The sequence below is a fragment of the Rhinopithecus roxellana genome, chromosome 11 (genome assembly GCF_007565055.1).
Source record: "Rhinopithecus roxellana isolate Shanxi Qingling chromosome 11, ASM756505v1, whole genome shotgun sequence".
Lineage (NCBI taxonomy): Eukaryota > Metazoa > Chordata > Mammalia > Primates > Cercopithecidae > Rhinopithecus > Rhinopithecus roxellana.
In genome coordinates, this window is record NC_044559.1 from 130,861,835 (window position 1) to 130,877,719 (window position 15,885).

General features: G+C 47.8%; 1 protein-coding gene across 8 annotated transcripts in view; it reads right to left on the bottom strand.

Moving 5' to 3' along the window:
- Positions 1 to 6,618, bottom strand: part of KAT6B (lysine acetyltransferase 6B) — a 208,208-nt gene extending 201,590 nt beyond the window's left edge. For 3 of the 8 annotated variants that reach the window (XM_030940776.1, XM_030940770.1, XM_030940777.1), the window contains exon 1: positions 5,374 to 5,750. The gene's annotated coding sequence lies outside the window, so the exon portion shown is untranslated. Of the gene's footprint in view, positions 1 to 5,373; positions 5,751 to 6,390 lie in introns of those variants that run through there. The other 5 variants (XM_030940774.1, XM_030940771.1, XM_030940775.1 and 2 more) reach the window with 4 other exon arrangements.
- Positions 6,619 to 15,885: the final 9,267 nt, after the last annotated feature.

The window sequence follows — 15,885 nt, forward strand, 5'->3', positions numbered from 1 at the left end:
AGGTTTCCTTTTGGGAGTTTCATAAATATTATGGCTCTACTCTAAAAAATAAGCACATGTACCCATATGCACTGGCATACATTTTCAAGGGTTAACAGACCTTCTGTCATCCATCCATGGACCACTTAAGGTCCACTGGCTATATACAGAGAGGTATTTTATCCAGTTTCACAATAGTTAGCTTCGTGCTTTACTTAAGGCATGTTCCATCAAGAGTAAGCAAGTTATTCTTGGCTGGGCGCGGTGGCTCAAGCCTATAATCCCAGCACTTTAGGAGGCCGAGACGGGCGGATCACGGGGTCAGGAGATCGAGACCATCCTGGCTAACACGGTGAAACCCCGTCTCTACTAAAAAAATACAAAAAACTAGCTGGGCATGATGGCGGGCGCCTGTAGTCCCAGCTACTCGGGAGGCTGAGGCAGGAGAATGGCGTGAACCCGGGAGGCGGAGCTTGCAGTGAGCTGAGATCCGGCCACTGCACTCCAGCCTGGGCGACAGAGCCAGACTCCGTCTCAAAAAAAAAAAAAAAAAAAGAAAGTTATTCTTTTTGGTTTTGGATGTTATCAAAAAACAGGTTTCTGACATTTTAATCAACAAGTAGGTGTGCTGTGATGGGAAGTATCAGAGTCAGGGATCCAGTCCCCATTCTGCTAGCTACCTAGACTAGAGGATATTGAACATGTTACTAAGTCAATCTAAGTCTCCGTTTTCTCTTCTGTAAAAATGAGAACACTTCTCTGTTTTACAGAACCGTTAAGAGGAATCACTGAGATAACAAATATGAAAGAAGCAAGGATGATGGCAGACACATAGCAGGAACACAATAAATGCTAGCTCATAAAAGGAAAAAGGGCAATACAGTCAGCTGGAGACCTGTAAAATCTAATCTGGCTGAACTTCTGTCTATATGACCATTTTCTCCTAAGAGACAGAAGTCAGCACCTGGCTCTTAGTTATAGCTGCAGAGAAGTAAAAATTCAAGACAGAGAATAGAAGAAAGTGAAGGAAAGCAAAAACAGATTGTAATGGTGAGGCTGGGGTCAAGAAGAGTGTATTTTACTCATAGTTATACATTGTTTAAGGGCAACAAAGCTTTTAAAAGATAGCACTGCATAGGAGAATATCTTCTTGACCTCAGGGTAGGAAAAGTCTTAAAACAAGACTCAAAAGGCACTAACCATAAAGACCAATAAATTTGACTCCATTAAAATTAAGAACTTCTGTTCATTAAAAGACACCATAAAGAGAGTGAAAAGGCAAGCCACAGCATTTGCAACATACATACATGACAAAGGACTTGTATTCACAGTAAATAAAGAACTTCTAAATAGCAATAAAAGATACAAGGCCCAACTTTTAAAAGCAGGGTGGAAAAGAACAGAACTTTATAAACGAGGCTATCTAAATGGCTAAAAAGGTATATGAAAAGCTGGCCGGGCGCAGAGGGCTCACGCCTGTAATCCCAGCACTTTGGGAGGCTGAGGCAGGCAACTGAGATCAGGAGTTCAAAAACAGCCTGCCCAACATGGCAAAACCCCATCTCTACAAAAAATACAAAAAATTAACCAGTTGTGGTAGTGGGCACCTGTAATCCCAGCTACTTGGGAGGCTGAGGCAGGAGAATCTCTTGAACCTGGGAGGCAGAGGTTGCAGTGAGCCAAGATTACGCTACTGTACTCCAGCCTGGGTGACAAAAGCGAAACTCCATCTCAAAAAAAAAAAATATATATATATATATATATATATGAAGAGCCGTGCAATCTGATTACTAATCAGGTAAGTGCAAAATTTACCATACTGGCTAAAATTTTAAAAGCTAAAAAGGCTGAGATTGGAGAGGGCGAGAAGCAAGGGAATTCATGTATTGCTGGAAGGAGTGTAACCTGGTATAATACTTTGAAGAGTTTGGTACTTAGTAAAGATGAAGACAAGCATAGCTATCTATGACTAGGGTGACCATACAATTCATCATCTAAACTTAGATACTTTTGAAAACTAAAAGTATAACTAAAAGTTACACTGGGAAAATAAGCAAAAGCCAGGACAAATGGTCACCCTAGCTATAAACCGGTAATTTCATTCCTAGGTGTATACCTTAGAAACCTGTGCACATGGGCACCGATGACAGGTATAGGAATGCTCATAGCAGCTTTGTTCACAATTACCCCAAACTTGAAATAACTCAAATATTCGGCAACAATGGAATGGATGATCTGAAAATTGGTGTATTCTCTTTCTGGGGTCTGCAGGAAGACAGGTATCAGAAGATCGTGGGAGTCCTATTAAAAAAGGTGCTTAAACGTGCTTTGGAAATGCAAATTAAGGCATTACAGGGAAGAAATATTCCATCACCCCACTTCTCCCATCCATGCATCATTTACCATTCTGCAACAAAGACTGATCACCACAGTTCACACATCCCTACTTACATAAAATATTTCTTTCTTTTTTCTTTTTCTTGAGACAGAGTCTCGCTCTGTCGCCAGGCTGGAGTGCAGTGGTGCAATCTCGGCTCACTGCAACCTCCGCCTCCCGGGTTCAAGTGATTCTCCTGCCTCAACCTCCCAAGCAGATGAGACTACAGGTACCCACCATCACGTCCGGCTAATTTTTTGTATTTTTAGTAGAGACGGGGTTTCACCATGTTGGCCAGGATGGTCTTGATCTCTTGACCTCCTGATCTACCCACCTCGGTCTCCCAAAGTGTTGGGATTACAGGCGTGAGCCACCACACTCGGCCACATGAAACCATTTCTTTAATCCCAGCACTTTGGGAGGCCAAGGTGGGTGGATCACCTGAGGTCAGGAGTTTGAGACCAGCCTGACCAACATAGCAAAACCCCACCTCTACTAAAAATACAAAAATTAGCTGGGCACATGTCTGTAATCCCAGCTACTTGGGAGGCTGAGGCAGGAGAATCACCTGAACCCGGGAGGTGGAGGTTGCAGTGAGCCAAGATCATGCCACTGCACTCCAGCCTAGGCAACAGAGCAAGACTGTCTCAAAAAAAAAAAACAAAAAAACAAAAAAAAACACTATTTCCTTTCCTCTCAATACAAATGTATGCACGTGTAGGCACGTGGAAAACTGAGGGTACACCATAGAGAACTAGGAGACTGAAAGCCAGATCACTTAGTTATGTCTTTTATTAATTGGTATGTGAAAGTCCATGACAGCTTCTGAAGCACATTAAAATTATTAAACTTCCTCATCTACTTTCTAATATTCACCCTATTTACCTTTCATTCATGCTATGCCTCACATCTGACAGTTTCCACTCAATCTTCAAAAGCAGTGTGTGAAATAAACACACGCTATAATAGCAATGACATAATATCCACTCTACTCAGAAGCCTAAGTGTGGTGGGTACGCAAAACTTCCTCTGCCGACCATGTCATGACCATCAGCCATTCCCTAAATTTCTCCTTTAATGTTAAAATCTTCCTCTGTCTCTATATTTTCTTTTCTTTTTCTTTTTTTTGTAAACCGTCACTTCACCTCCCCAACCTTTAACTCTCAGTAGAAGTTCTCGGGAAAGAAGAAACATGTGCATTATCCTTTCCTTCTTAAAAACATAAAATATTGTCCAAATTCATTTTGATAACTGTGTAAAGAACTTATGAATAAGAAAAAAAACAGAATGTTTTATTTCAAGGCTATGCCAAAAAATCTACGGTATACAAGTAAGACAGGAAGAATGCACTTAAAAAAAAAAAAACAAAAAACCTTCTTGGGGCCCCACAGAACTAAAACTGTTCGAACACAACTAATTCCCATTTTCTACTTCCACCTTCTGTCCATATAGGAGGGGTCTTCATATGCTGTATCCTGAATTTCCTTGGTACCTCCAACCCCAAACATACTTGGTTTATTGGTTTTCATTTCCTATTTCCCACATCTGTAATTCTTTATCACTACCCCTTCAGAACTTCTGTCTAACACTCTCTTTAACACATCCCAATACCTTCTACCAATTACAGGGCTTAAACTCCTTCATGGGGCATAGGACACCATTTGTAATCTAACCTATCCTGCGCCTTTACCTGGTCATCTCCTACCACTCCCTGCACTCTGCCCATAGCAAAGTACTAGCAAATTCAAACCTATGCAAAAAGTCCTACCCCAAGGTATGGTGTATGTCTCTTCCTGGGATACTCTGCTGCCCCACACTCCTTGAAGACTCCAGATCAAGTTTAACATAATAAATCCAGCCTATCACGGGTCGCCCTGGCTCACGCCTGTAATCCCATCACTCAGGCAGGCAGAGGTGGGCAGATCACTTGAGGCCAGAATATCGAGACCAGCCTGGGCAACATAGTGAGACCCTTTTCTCATTTTTATTAAAAAATGATAAATATAGCCTATCAAACAACTTGTCTCCCAAACTAACACTTTTCTTTGCCCCATCTTCACCCCGGCACAGTTCACCAAATCACATTCACCCAAAATTACTGTACAGCTCCGCCCACTTTCTTCACACCTGCCACCTTGTCTCACCCCTACCAACCCCTTGTCCCCCGGAGATTTTCTGCTACAGATTTATTCTGCAAGTTCTAAGCAGCCTCTCTCCCCTCCCTTCACATTTAAGTTTGCTCTGCTGTCTTAGCATCATCTTTCAGAAACTCTCCCAAGCATAACCATCCCATCCTTCCACGTTTTTAAAAATACTTCATACTCCAAAGCTAGCAAACCTCCTTCTTATTCCAACATGCCGATCCACCCAGATACCTCTTTCCCATCACTGCAATCGCACCTGCTCCTCACATGGGCCTCAATGCCTCCCCAAACCCAACACTCTCCACCACTTCAACTCTGCTCCAATCCACCACACCCAAACCCACCTACTCTGCGCCCAGCCAACTGCAATCTCGCCTTAGGCATCATCTCACCTGCCCTCACACACCCCTCGGTCCGCCTTCCACTTCTCTCAAATTGCATCCCTCCCTAACTCTCCCTCTGCACCTGTTCTACACCTCCAGTTTCCCCTCCCACCCAACCCTCACTAGTCTTCCTCACACCCTCGCTGGCCCCCCACCGCTACTACCAGTTCACTCCCACTCAGAAATTCCCTCGCAGCCCCCGCCTTCCGACTCCCCAAACCCCGCCCCCACCCGATCCCGCCCCGCCCCATCCGCCCTCCAGCCCCGCCCCTTGCCCTAGAGGCCCGGCCGAGGGGCGGGGCCTGTCCCTCCTCCCCATTCCCCCGCCCCCTACCGTCACGCTCAGGGGCAGCCTGACCCCGAGCGGCCCCGCGGTGACCCTCGCGCAGAGGCCTGTGGGAGGGGCGTCGCAAGCCCCTGAATCCCCCCGTCTATTCCCCCCTCCCGCCCAGTCTCCTCCCCCTGGGAACGCGCGGGGTGGGTGACAGACCTGGCTGCGCGCCACCGCCACCGCGCCTGCCGGGGGCGCTGCCGCTGCCTGAGAAAGAAGCCGCGGCTGCCGCCTGGAGGAGGTGCCGTCGCCTCCGCCACCGCTGCCGCCGCCGCCAGGGGTAGGAGCTAAGCCGCCGCCATTTTGTGTCCCCCTGTTGTTGTCGTTGACATGAATCCGACATGACACTGATTACAGCCCAATGGAGTCTCATTAAACCCGAGCTGCGGCCCCGCCCTGCCGCTGCTCCATTGGAGGAGACCGAAGACACTTAAGGCCACCCGTTGGCCTGCGGGTCTGTCCGTCACCCACTCACTAACCACTCTGCAGCCCATTGGGGCAGGTTCCTGCCGGTCATCTCGCTTCCACATAGACACACCCCTCGACCCATCATCCCCCCTCCGGCACCACCCCGGGGGAGGGTCCACTGCCAGTACCAATCAACAGACCGCTGGGTCCGCCTCTTCCGGGCACCTATTGGTCCAGCCTTTTTTCTCTCTCCTAGATACCGCGCCACCTCTACTTCCACCTACCCGCCCCCTCCACCTCTAGGAAAAGATTGGGTCTACGCGCAGCAGGGGAGCTTGGCCTTATTGGCTGCAGACGACGCCAATCAGGAGGCCTTTTCCCTCTCCCCTCCCCCACTCAACCCCAAACCCCCTAGCCCGCAGCTAAAGTTTGTGTGAGAGCTGATCGCTGGCGGCGGCCGCAGGATTTAGGGGTGGGCGCGGGCGGGCGCGCGCGGGCGGGCACGCGAAGTTAAAATTCGAGGTTCTCAGTCGCCAGCTTCTTCGCTGGAGTGCGCGGACGGGCGCGCCGCCCGGAGCGTTCCATCCCGCCCCCTCCTCCACCCTCTCTCCCGTCCCGTCCCGGGCGACTACTCGCCCGCCCCCTGGCTCGCATCCTTCCCCCCCCAACACACCCCTACCCTGCCACCCACAGGCCGGGTGCAGGCAGAACGATGTCGCTGCAGCCTCCTCGCCATCCCATGCCGCGGGGGAGCAAGCCCCTACTCACCGGGCGTGCACCCCCCGGCTCCACACTCGCCCGTGTCTGCAAGCACGTGCACCGTTCGCCGCTGCCTCCGGCCACCCCGGTCCCCGGCTAACCTCGCCTGCAGCCCGGCCAATCGCTCACTGCCCTTTGTTGCTGCAGCCTGGGTCTCCCTGCTGCCTTCCTCAGCCTCCGCCTCGTCCTTTGCCAGCCGCCCGGGTCCGCAGCGCCGCGCTCCCCCCGCCCGGGACCCACCGCCGCCGCCTCCTTCTCCTCCTCCGCCTCCTCCTCCTCGGCTCCGGGCTGCAGCGCACAGAGCCCGAGGCAGCGCCGCCCAGCCCCGCTCCCCCCGCGCCGCCCGCCAGCCCGCCCGGCCTGGCCGGGGGCGCAGCCCGGACCCCGCCCGCCCCAGTCTCCGCCCCGGGGGTACCTGCCTCCGCCCCGGGGGGCTCCTCTCGCCGCCCTCGGGGGAGGGCGGGGACGCTGGTGTCCGCGGGAGGATGGGGACGCCTGGGCCGTTTGGGGCGGGGAGTATGCCCGCCGGGGCTGGGACTGAGGTGCGGTCCTCGCCAACGCGCCCCCCCTCCCGTCGCTATGGGCCCCAAACTTACGTCCTTTGCCCAGGCTTTGCGCCCTCGGGCGATCGCGGCAGTTTTGGGGTGGGGGACGCCTCAGGAGCTGTGTCTACCCTGATCGGGAGGAAGAGGGAGCAGTGACATTCAGCGACTGCGGACAGGGCACGGCGGCGGCATCCTTGGGTGGGAGTGGGGATGTCAGATGCGGGCTGGAGGGGGAAGCTGCCCCCCAGGATGTCTTCTCCCTGCCTGCGAGTAGCTGGCGAGCTCAGCCGCGTTCTGGGTGCTTTCTTGGGCAGTGCAGACGGATGGCAGAGGGGCTGAGGCGGGAGGGGGGCGGGGAAGACCGCTGGGGGGCCCTTCCCCCCCTCTCTTTTAGTCAGCTCTCTAAGAAAGGCTGATGGCGAAGTTCGGTTTTCCAGGCTTCCCCTGGGCCCCCCTAGTTCCTGAGGCCCACTTGAGGGAGACTAGGGGCTCCTCTGGCCGCCCAGGCGAGGCCACTCTGACGCTGCCCATATGCCTCCCACAGCTCTCTGGACTCTGAAGAGAGCGCCCCTGGTTCTTTCTGGAGGTGAATGGGATGCTGGCAAGGGAGACTTCAGAAAATAGGAAAGGTGGGCTGAGCAATGGCTTCTAGAGAGTTTGGGCACGAAGTTTCCCTCCCAGGCGCCATTTCTTTGAGAGGGGGAGGAGAACTATGGGTTTGCAAAAGAACCAAGTTTCAGGCATGGTGGCCTGGGTGGAAAACCACCTGTTGCCTGAAGGCTGTCCCTGGAGTCAGGGCCATCTTGGGCCCGGGCATGGCGATGCAGGGTGCCAGGGAGGGGAGGCCCCAGGCTTCCTGCCCTGGTTGACTCCTGCAGCCTCATGCCACTGACACTGCAGTGGCATCTTCACCTCCCCATTAGAAATCACTGTACAACTAGGTGGGTACTTTGTTAGGACAACTTATCTTCGTCCTTATCTCAGACAAAACAAGCAGCACACGCAGCCCTGCCTTCAAATGCAGACCACAACACACACTTCATTTTTTAAAAATGGTCTGCTGCTTTGGGGTGTGAGCTCCCTCTCCTGTGCTTCTTGGCAGCAAGGTGAGAAAGGAACTTAGACAAAGGGCACAGAGTTGGATGAAAGGCTAGAGAAAGGGCGAGGGGGAGCAGAAGAGTTGTAATACTACACTACAAACTGTCACTGGTTCCATTATAAACCGTTTTTATAGGTGTTTTATTACTTGGTTGTTAGTTTTTAAAACACAAACCTCTTTAGATTAAATCTTGGCATTCACAGGCTCAGCCTAGGGAAACAAAACACAGAAAACTCCGGCCATCCGCTTGGCTACTTTTGAGTTACATTACTGATAAAACAAACAGCAGGTTGGGTTTCCTCAGACTCTGTCCCAGCCTCTTTTATTTAGTATCTTCAGTAGCTTGCTCAAGGTGAATTTTTAAAGACCATTAGTTAGTTCGTAATTCAGTCTAGTTCATTTAGGTGTTTCGAAGAGAAGGACACTTAGAAGATGTGCTTTTTTATAATGCAGGTGTTGGGATTTTTATTCTCCAAGAAGTTACTAAATAAACTTAAGAATCCTGGCCCACTCTTTATTTAGGCTTTCTGTTCTTTTTTCTTTTTTTCTCCTTATGATCTGCCCAGATGCACTTTATTTTGTAAATTACATTTGTGACCCTCAGACTGCATTTTATCTCAAGTAATAAAAATAAACCATGCCTTAATTAAAAACAAGTTTGAAAACCCCAAATCTGTACACTCAAACTAAAGTACGTTAAAAGAAGCAGCTAAAGACAATAAAAGCCAAAAAGTTCACGTTTAAGATGCCTTCAGCCAACGAATTGTGGGTGATTTGTGAGCACCCAGCACTCATCACTAATGTATTCTACAAGGATCTCCAGTGCATCAAGAAGTGAAGAGACACCTCAGAGAGAAATGGGTTATGTTTGCCTAAACTTGTGCTCTTGTAACCCCAGGAGCTCAGGAATACAAAAGAGAGAAATGTCTTCATTCAACATCTTGATATGTTTCTTGAGATTCAATTCTTAGCAAGCATAGTTCTGTAACGGGGGTGTGGCAAGGAATTCGTAGCTTTCCCATTGATACTCCCCTCTAGGGTTACTTGTCCTTTGAGAAATCTGGTTCTTCAGATAAGTGGGACTGGAAAGGATAATAAGAGACACAGCCAGAGATATTTAATGCTTACTCCTAAACCGCTCTCTTATCTGTGGTATCTCAGGTCCTCTGCTGAGCTAAATAGCTCAATTAAGAAATTAACCTAGAAATAGCCTGAATTGAAAACCAAGCATGGTGCAAATTTTGCAAGCCTACTGGGCTGGAAGATTATGAATGGAGACGCTTATCTGACCTGTCCCCCACCACCCCAAGACAGCTGCCAACCACCACCACAGACCAGAACCACTGACTAGTTATGCTGCTCCATGCAATCTACAGATCACTGGAATCAGAATAATCTGGGAATGAGTGTTTGAAAGACAGGTTCCTTGGCCCAACCCCAGAGATTCTGATTCAGTAAGTCTGAAGCGAGTCTCCCGAAAATATATTTTTAGCTCATGACTAGTCTTGAAGCTTACAGTCACTAAATTTGAGAACCACTGGCCTAGGCTAAATCTTCTTCCTCCCCAGCCGAGGAAGTTACTTCTCTGAGTGTCTTAGCCAGAAGGTTATAGTCCCTAGTACTGGGCTGATTTTGTGATTTGACCTATTTGTCCTTGAGTTCTGAACGAGAATAATAAAGTGCAGAGGAGCTGCAGGAGCCTCTGGGAACCCAGATGGTTTGATCTTTTGGGTTGTTTACTTGTTAGGCAAGTCAGACAAACAGCCTGATAAGAGGTACCACATCCACAGAGGCACTACCAAGTCCTTTCTAAAGGAAATTGGGTAAAGAGGCACAGGCAGGGACCCTAAATGTATTTGTCCAGGGTCCAGCCCATGTTGAATTCTATTTACATTCAATTAGTCACTTAAAAAACCTTGATCTACACCTCCTTCCAACTGCCACATGGAATCCTCTCCCTTCATTGACTAGAAACTGACCCCACAAGGTCACAATGTCTGATTACTTCAGTCAAGGGCAGAGGGGATGGGGGATGATCAGTCAAAGCATTAAACTGGTTAGGAAATTCTAGCTACAGCTGCCTTTATGACCAGCGGGGGTTATCTCCAATACCAGTATTCTGCACCCACATCTAATTTGTGCATTCCTGCTTTAAAACCTTTAACGTCTTTTAAATGCATTCTGGACCAAGCCTAAACCCCTTAGTCTTCTAAAGGTATGCGTATCTGCACCTCACCAGTATCTCATCTCCAGCTTCTCCGAGCCTGCCACTTGTCTGTGGCCAGCACACCCTGTCCTCACTGCCATGCCCTCACTCCCTGCCTTATCTGATAAAGACCTTGACTAAGCACTCCTCCAAATTCCTGCTTGGCTGCTGCCTCCTCTGTGAAGTTTTCCTGGTTTTTGCAGGTAGCCCACAGCACTGGCGCTTGTTAAGTGCTTAGCTAGTATTTATTGAATTATGGAATAAATAAAAGTATTTACCCTACTCTGTTGTCATATTTTGCCTATTTTCCTAATTAGCTTTTCTACTGCATGGACCAGCTTGTTCATCTGTGTAACTGCCCTAGTGCCATGAAAGCTACTTAATGAAGACACACCATTCATACCTGTGGTTTGCTTCCCTGGCCACATGTAACAATCACCTGAGGAGCTCTTGAACCAGCCTAGAGCCTAAGTCCCACGTAAGGCCAATTAAATTAGACTATTTGGGGAGAGGGGCCCTTCATCAGCATTTTTCCAAAGCACCCTGTGCAGTCAGGGTGAACAACCATTTATTTATTTATTTATTATTTATTTATTTATTTATTTATTTAAAGACAGGGTCTTGTTCCTGTTGCCCACGCTGGAGTGCAGTGGCACGATCATGCCTCACTGCAGCCTCAAATTCCCAGGCTCAGGACATTCTCCCACCTCAGCCTCTGGTTAGCTGGGACTAAAAGAATATGCCTTCACATCTGGCTAATTTTTTGTATTTTTAATAGAGACGAGGTTTCACCATGTTGCCCAGGCTGGTCTTAAACTCCTGGGTTCAAACAGCCTCCCAAAGTGCTGGCATTACAGGGCCCGTAATCCCAGCACTTTGGGAGGCCGCTTGAGCCCAGGAGTTCAAGACCAGCCCAGCCATTGATTTCTATAAACCAGAAACATGCCGCAGCCTCAAGCGAGAGATTCTGAGGAAGACAGGACAGTGGTAAGAGATTGTAGAATTAGTTAAAGATTGTTGAAGAACAAAATTCTCAGGGATCTTTTGGTTTTTGTTTTGAGACTCAAAGGTGAGGTGGCCTTTCACTAATCATCATATTGATTAGTGATATTCAAATAGTCTTAATAAATACACAGTTTTTAGCACCAGGCTATAGCAAAGAAAATTTGGACAGGGTATGGTGGCTCACACCTGTATTCCCAGTGCTTTGGGAGGCTGAGATGGGAGGATGGCTGGAGGCCAGGAGTTTGACACCAGCCTAGGCAAGATAGCCAGACCCCTATCTCTATAAAAAATTTAAATATTAGACAGACATGGTGACACACACCCATAGTCCTAGCTACTGGGAAGGCTGAGGTGGGAGGATCACTTGAGCCTAGGAATTGGAGGCTACAGTGAGCTATGACTCCATCACTGCACTCCAGCCTGGGTGACAGAGTAGAACCCTGTCTCTTAAAAAAAAAAAAAAATTTTTTTGAACCACCCCAGTGTTTAATGTGATTCACAGTCTTTTGGATTTTGTAGGAGAGTAACACTTCAAAAAGAATTGAGGAAACTGACAGTTGCCAACTTTTTTTTTTTTTTTTTTGAGATGGAGTTTCGCTCTTGTTGCCCAGGCTGGAGTACAATGGCACAATCTCGGCTCACTGCAACCTCTGCCTCCTGGGTTCAAGTGATTCTAATGCCTCAGCCTCCCAAGTAGTTGGGATTACAGGCATGTGCCACCATGCCTTGCTAATTTTTTATTTTTAGTAGAAACGGGGTTTCTCCATGTTAGGCTGATCTCGAACTCCTGACTTCAGGTGATCTGCCCGCCTTGGCCTCCCAAAGTGCTGGGATTACAGGAGTGAGCCACTGTCCCCAGCCACCAACTTTAAATTTTGATAATAAGGACATTTTTAAAAAGAACTAACAGCTATCTCCTATCAGCATCATTTCATAGAATAAAGGACATTTTATCCCCCAAAATAGTAAGAAGAACATACTCCCTGAATAAAGGATAGCCCTTCCCACAAAAGAAGAGTGGGCGACTTTATATCAACATGTTCATTTTCTCACTTTTTTCTTCTTTTTTTATTTTCCATTTCAATATAGACAAACTATCTTTGTGTCTGGTTAACTGACCAGAGTACATTTAAGAATGACTGGACTACTTTATAATTTTCCAAGGGTAAGGAAGTATAAATCAAGTTTAACTTAACTACTAACAATTTTCTCCAGTTTGCACAACCTAATGTGCTCACCTAACTGAAAAGCGTTTTTTTTTCTTGTTTTTATTTTTGAGGTGGAGTCTCACTTTGTCGCCCAGGCTGGAATGCAATGGCGCGATCTCAGCTCACTGCGACCTCCGCCTCCTGGGTTCGAGCGATTCTCCTGCCTCAGCCCCCCGAGTAGCTGGGACTACAGGCCCATGTCACCACGTCTGGCTAATTTTTGCATTCTTAGTAGAGATGAGGTTTCTCCATGTTGCCCAGGCTGGTCTCAAACTCCTGAGCTCAAAGTGATCCACCTGCCTCGGCCTCCCAAAGCACTGGGATTATAGGCGTAAGCCACTGTGCCCAGCCTCTTATTCTGTCTTCAATACAGAAGGAAAACACACAGCTCAGAAGGCTAGTAGCAAAGGAATGTGGAACAGAGTGCCAAATTAATAGTAGGACACTCAGATTTATTTTTATCCATCTCTGTAACCAACTAATGTGTGTAAGCCTTGAGCAAATCACTGAGTGGCCTTGTCTTACAGCTGGGTTTTCTACGAAGCAGGAAGCCCTATGCAGACAGCTATATCCTCAGAGCCCAGTACAGTGCCTGATATGTAGTCAATGTAGTCAATAAGCAACTGTTAATGACTAGATTTAATCAAGGGAATTGTTTCGTATCATCTTAGCCAGGCCTCAAATCCTACAACGTATTTAAATGGTAAACCACAAATCTCTGCCCTAAGTAATTTATTAATTTACCCTTGGTTCTCAAAAGGTCAATATTTTTGTACTGTGCCTAAAGAATTGATGGTAGAAAACAAAAGAACTGATGAAACAGTGAAACTTCTGAATAACTTCCTTTTCTTGTTGCCGCATTTTTTTCTTATTTATTTATTTGTACATGAATACTTTTTTAGTGATGATATCTGAAATTTTGGTGCACCCAACACCTGAGCAGCGTACACTGTACTGATACATAGTCTTTTATCCCTCACCCCCCAACCCTTTCCCCTGAGTCGTCAAAGCCATACTGCATTTTATTTTATTTTATTATTATTATTTTTTTTGAGACAGAGTCTCACTCTGTCACCCAGGCTGGAGTGCAGCGGCACAATCTCAGCCCACTGCAAGCTCCACCTCCCGGGTTCACGCCATTCTCCTGCCTCAGCCTCCCAAGTAACTGGGACTACAGGCACCCACCATGTCGCCTGGCTAATTTTTTGTATATTTAGTAGAGACGGGGTTTCACCGTGTTAGCCAGGATGGTCTTGATCTCCTGACCTCGTGATCCGCCTGCCTCGGCCTCCCCAAATGCTGGGATTACAGGCATGAGCCACCGTGCCTGACCTGCATTTTTTTTTTAATTATAAAATGTTCAAACTTGGCCGGGCGCAGTGGCTCACGCCTGTAATCCCAGCACTTTGGGAGGCCAAGGTGGGTGGATCATCTGAGGTCAGGAGTTCAAGATCAGCCTGGCCAACATGGTGAAACCCTGTCTCTATTAAAATTACAAAATTAGCCAGGCATGGTGGCACATGCCTGTAATCCCAGCTACTCGGGAGGCTGAGGAAGGAGAATTGCTTGAACCCAGGAGGCGGAGGTTGCAGTGAGTCGAGATGGAGGCATTACATTCCAGCCTGGGCAACAAGAGTGAAACTGTCTCAAAAAAAAAAAAAACAGAAAGAAAGAAAGAAATTTCAAACATATTTGTCATTGAAAGTTTGTATAGCTGGGCACAGTGGCCCATGCCTATAATGCAAGCATTTTGGGAGGCCAAGGCAAGGTGGGTCACTTGAGTCCAGGAGCTCAAGACCAGCCTGGGAAACATGGCAAGACATGATCTCTGCAAAAACTAAAACATTAGCTGAGCATGGTGGCCTGTGCCTATAATCTCAGCTACTTGGGAGGCTAAGGTCAGGAGTATGGCTTGAGCCCAGGAGTTCAAGACTGCATTGAACTATGATCACACCACTGTACTCCAGCCCTGGACACAGAGCAAGACCCCATATTAAAAAGAAAAAAAAAGTTTGTATAATAAAAAGAGAAGAGGCCAGGCACGGTGGCTCATGCCTGTAATGCCAGCACTTTGGGAGGCCGAGGTGGGTGGATCACCTGAGGTCAGGAGTTTAAGTCCAGCCTGGCCAACATGGTGAAACCCCATCTCTACTAAAAATACAAAAATGAGCCAGCTGTGGTGGCACACACCTGTAATCTCAGCTATTTGGGAGGCTGAGGCAGGAGAATCATTTGAACCCAGAGGCAGAGGTTGCAGTGAGCCGAGATCATGCCACTGCACTCCAGCCTGGGTGACAAGAGCAAGACTCCATCTCAAAAAAAAGAGAGAAGTAGTTGTAGGTACTAATACTGAATGATAATATTTTAGCATGTATTCCAGTTTTTTGCCTCAGTTAATACCTCTCTTGTGGCTGAAGGTTGAACTAAATTTTTCAGCTAAGGAAACTAGAGTAGTAAAAAAGTAACTTACTAGAACTTACAAGAATGTCAGGTCTCCTTAGATGATTTGCATGAATTATAATCATTCCACATCTGGAAATATTCCAATTTTTCTTTCTTTTTTGAAACAGAGTCTCACTCTGTCGCCCAGGCTGGAGTGCAGTGGCGTGATCTCGCTCACTGCAACCTCTGCCTCCCAAATTCAAGTGATCCTCCTGCCTCAGCCTCACGAGTAGCTTTCAGGGATTTCAGGCGTGTGCCACCACACCCAGCTAATTTTTTTGTATTTTTAGTAGAGACCAGGTTTTGCTATGTTGGCTAGGCTGGTCTCAAACTCCTGACCTCAGGTGATCCGCCCGCCTCAGCCTCCCAAAGTGCTGGGATTACAGGCGTGAGCCACCGCGCCTGGCCAATTTTTCACCATAATTGCAGACAGGGGCCCTGAATTTGCCTTTGCAGCTATAAGGTAACCAATGCAGACAGCATCAGGTCATTCAAGTTGGCAAATTCATTATTTCCTCTTTAAATATATTTTTTTAAAATGAGATAAGGTTGGCTGAGACAGGAGGATCATGAGGGCAGGAGATCGAGACTATCCTGGCTAACACGGTGAAACCCCGTCTCTACTAAAAATACAAAAAAAATTAGCCAGGCGTGATGGCGGGCGCCTGTAGTCCCAGTTACTTGGGAGGCTGAGGCAGGAGAATGGCGTGAACCCGGGAGGCGGAGCTTGCAGTAAGCTGAAATCATGCCACTGCACTCCAGCCTGGGCGACAGAGCAAGACTCCAGCAAAACAAAAATGAGATAAGGTCTCACTATATTACCCAGGCTGGTCTTGAACTCCTGAGCTCAAGTGATCTTCCTGCCTTGGCCTCCCAAAGTGGCAGGTTCATTATTGAACTTCAGGTTAAAATTCATCTTTCAAGTTGCACCCCAAGGAAGGCCAAGGGGATCAGGCTGGCGAACCATTTCACCAGCTTGATACCTCTCTGATACCTACT